Genomic DNA, 4,223 nt, shown 5'->3' with positions numbered 1-4,223 from the left:
TTTCTGTTCAGTTGTTCAGTCCTGTCCAACTCTTATAATGTTCATGGGGTTTTATTAACAAAAATACTGGAATGGTTTGCAATTTTCTTTACTAGTGGATTAAGACAAACAGAGGTTAATTGTGAGAAAGGTGATTTAATGAGTGAGGACTCCTTAAATTCTAAGTAGTATCAAGCAATCTTGATATATACAGAGAATATGCAGAGGTTATTGTATCCCAGAGCTGTAAAATATAGATGGTAAGATAGCTTGCCCAATCATAGGTGAGCTAGAGATCCTTCACTCTTGTTTTTTCCTTGTCTTGGTGACCAAGCCCTACATAGCAGATGTGACTCAACTACATGGAAAATCCTCCAATTAAAAATAAATAAATAATGCCTCTGGACCAAGCAAGTCATCATCTTCTGTCCTCCTAGTCAGGATGTATAACCTGTGTCATCCCCTCCTGTCTAACCTAAGAAGTAGCCTATTCATCTTATGACTATCTTATAATCACTTAATAGTGGAGATCCCCCGTGCTTTACCCCATCTTTGATTCCCCCCCCCCCCCCGCTAATGTCATTTTTGGCAAGATCTATCAACTAATGAGATTCTGTATTTTACCATGCCACTTTTACATATTTGATATCAAGCCCTATAGATACAAGGTCCCAGAAGAAGGGAGGCATCTCAGATCATGAGGAAGATCTGAGGTTCATTTCATTAGAATAATAAATAATAATAAAGTGTCATTGGTTTAGAGTTCTCCGTCAGACTCCTTTATTGTAGGGGGCACAATTTTGATCCCCACATTTTTGGCACTCTAAGATGGGATAGCTATTTGTGTGGACCTCAACCCCTTTTGGCTGGCCCCTGCAAAGGGGTCAGAAGTGTACATCTTGTCCAATTTTTACTGATGGTTCCCCCCATGGACATTGACCTGTGAAGGTTAGACTCCCCCGCTATCTTTACTCAGATTTTCTGAGCCTGAGGTAAGTTTCTTCAAGACTGGTGAGTCTTCCATGAGTTACCCTAAATTCATTTTCTTTAAGAAGGATCCCTGATTGGGTTAACAGGGATTGTTTGAATTTGGGATTTAAACATAATTTTTTTTTCCCTCTCCATTTTTCTTACTTTCATTTTGTAAAGACCAGAGAGATTCAGCAATGGAATTGCTAGTTCCTCATTTTCAGTCACCTAGCTAAATTTAAACTTTCTTGTTAGCAGGGGTAAATAAATTTTTTTGCTTTTAAATTCTTTTAACAAAGAGAAATTAAATCATTTTTGTAATCAGTAGAGAAATCTCTTAAAATAGTTGAGAGGAAACTTTTGGTGTGCAGACAGTAAGGAACTCATCTAAAAGACTTTATGACCAGTCCCTGAATGGATAGGGTGTTATAGAATGATACCCCATTCTAGTGCTTTGACACAACTCTGAGAGAGCATAATTCAGCCTAGAACTGAGGGCCTCAAGAGAGAGACTCCTTGCCTCAATGGTAAGATGTCAAGATGTGAGACCATCTTGGGAACAATGCTACCGCCACCCTCTTCTGACTGGAGAAGAAGGCTCATTTTGGTTTTACAGAGGTCAGAAAAGGAAAAAGTTATTTTCACTTTTATTTGCATAGGATTAAGTTAGTCATTGACAATCAGAGCTAAATTTTCAGGAAGTTTTAAAGGAAAATATTCACTTATAAATGCCCTTTAGGCTCTAGTTGACTGGTCCTAGCACTCTAGAAGTTAAGCCCAGAAATTAAGAATTGAAAGCCTTGAAAAATTTGCCAGAATGAATCCCTGATTATGATAGTACTAGCTGTAGGAAAGACTCCCTAAAGTCAGATCTCAGGTGGATAGGAAATTAACCCACCTTACTTCACATTCAAAGGAGGTAATCTCCAGTGCCTTTAGTTGGGGAGTTTCTCAGAAGGAATAACCAATAATGAAGGTCCTTAGGAATTTAGTTCAATTTTTTTTTAAGGTAAGTTCCTTTGGAAAAGTGCCATTCCTGGTTGGGGACCCCAGGAGAGATGAGGTCAGGCATAAATATATCTGATAAGATCCCCAGTGGAGGCCTGGGAAAAAGGTGAACTCCTTATACAGGAAAGGAGGGGATGACTAGAGATAGAGCCATTAGGTTGTGTAGAGTTTGGTATGAAAATTTTGGGGGATTATTTTAACCAAAGCATGAAATTTTTGATTACTTAGAAAGTTATGGAATCTTATTGAATAATATCCCCAAATCAGAACAAATGAACTATTGATGTTGCTACATTCTTATTCATTCTCAGTTTTTCTTCCTGTGATTATACTTTGTCCTTCATTTTTTTTTTTTAGGGTTTTTTTTCAAGGCAAATGGGGTTAAGTGACTTGCCCAAGACCACACAGCTAGGTAATTATTAAGTATCTGAGGTTGGATTTGAACTCAGGTACTCCTGACTCCGAGGCTGGTGCTCTATCTACTGCGCCACCTAGCCATTCCCTGTGATTATATTTTGAAAAAAAATCTAGAAGAATGAAACTTGTGCTTGCTTCAGCAGCACATATACTAAAATTGGAATGATACAGAGAAGATTAACATGGCCCCTGCACAAGGATGACATGCAAATTCATGGAGAAGATTGAAACTTTCACCAGTTCTATCTACTAGGGACTTATTCTAAAGGCAAAGTACACTAAATGGGTGAACCCAATTGGCAAATTCGACTAAAGCAATTTGCATTGTTACTAAATTACCTGCTTTACTGATTCTAAAAGTATTCACATAACTAGGAAAAAGAAGAATTATCTTAGACTGACAACAGGATCCCAGCTACAAGAAGATCAAAAGTTCTATACTTAATAGAAGAGACAGGTAAGATCTTGATTTCAAAATTTCCTAGGGGGTAAACTTTAGGAGAAATTCTGGCCCGATTTACTGTTGTTTCTTGTTACATATTTTGTGTGTATCTGTTTTGCAAACGATGGAATTAAGTTTAGGAAGCATGGATTCTTTATTTTAGCTTGAAAGGGAACTAAGAGGAAATCAGAAAAATCTTTTAGAGAATAGGAAATGATTCTGTTGTCTGCACTATGTTATTTGTACTTTATGCTTAACCCATAGTTAACAGGTGTTTTACTATGCCTTGTCTTTTAACCTGATCAACCAAAAGAAACAGGCTATTTAAAAAAAGTAAATTTTTAAATTAAAAAAAATTTTGCGAGATGACAAATCTCTTTTTTTTTCCTGTTCTAAACATTGGCCATGTTGGAAATTGATGAATTGAAAGATAGATTCAGTAATTAATTGAAACTAAGATAGCCCCCCACCCAAAAAAACCCTAGAAGCCAAATTTGTGAAAAAGGAACAATCAAATTTTATTTCTAAATTATAATCTGGATGTCCTTATAAAGTATTTTGATGAACATATAGGGTACTAGCAAACTCTAAGGAGTTTAAAAATAGCAACAACAAAGTTGTTATTCCTTAAAAGGGACCTTTAAAATGGGATTTATTTAAATCTAGGGATTTTTTTAAAACCGAAGATTGAATTCTAAGAACTGTCTAATTAGTTATGACATATATTTAGGAGAGATTTATTGAAACAGGAATTCAGGGAAATAATTTTTTAAAAGGAAAAGAATAGGTAAATTTAGAATGAAACTCTTGATTTTAAATAATTTCACAACTTAGAATTTAAAAAGGAAACACATTTGTTAAGCCTAAAGAAGCCAATCTCTAAATCTGAAATTTTGGAGTATCAGTCTGTGAAACTTATTTTAAGTTTAGTGTATAATAAAGGCATACCTAAAAAAAACACACCATCCTTAAAGTTGGGATAAGTTTATTGCAAGAAGAAACTTTTACTCTCAGAAGACAGAATAAGGAAATCTTAGAACATCTTCAGAATAGAATACAAGTGGGTACAAGTGGAGTTCATTTACCCTTCTGTCATTTACTATTTTTTAACAATTAGTCTGAGGGCACTAAGCAAGTCTTGTTTAGGGGTCCCAAAATGAAAGTGAATCCCAAAGTGCTCCTGGAAAAAGAAGACTTTTTTTGAAATCAGAAAGCAACCAAAGGTAGCTGAAATTTAATACTACTACTATTGCTGCAGTTTAAATCACTTGTTTAGTTAAATTAAAAATATAATAAAACTTGTGTTGAAATCTGTGTTGTCTGTGGAAATATTGCCTCTCATTACCATAGTTGGGTGACTGTCAAAATTGTTTAATTGTTTTCAAATTTAAAAGATTTCCAGAATCTG

General features: G+C 35.2%; 1 non-coding gene across 1 annotated transcript; it reads left to right on the top strand.

Annotated features, from left to right (window-relative positions):
- The first annotated feature begins 2,500 nt into the window (after positions 1-2,500).
- On the top strand, positions 2,501-2,608 carry LOC141503615 (U6 spliceosomal RNA). The gene has a single exon (XR_012472961.1). It is a non-coding gene; the product is annotated as a U6 spliceosomal RNA (small nuclear RNA).
- The last annotated feature ends 1,615 nt before the right edge of the window (positions 2,609-4,223 follow it).

Source organism: Macrotis lagotis, chromosome X (genome assembly GCF_037893015.1).
Source record: "Macrotis lagotis isolate mMagLag1 chromosome X, bilby.v1.9.chrom.fasta, whole genome shotgun sequence".
Classification (NCBI taxonomy): Eukaryota; Metazoa; Chordata; class Mammalia; order Peramelemorphia; family Peramelidae; genus Macrotis; species Macrotis lagotis.
This window is presented reverse-complemented; position numbering and strand designations above follow the sequence as displayed.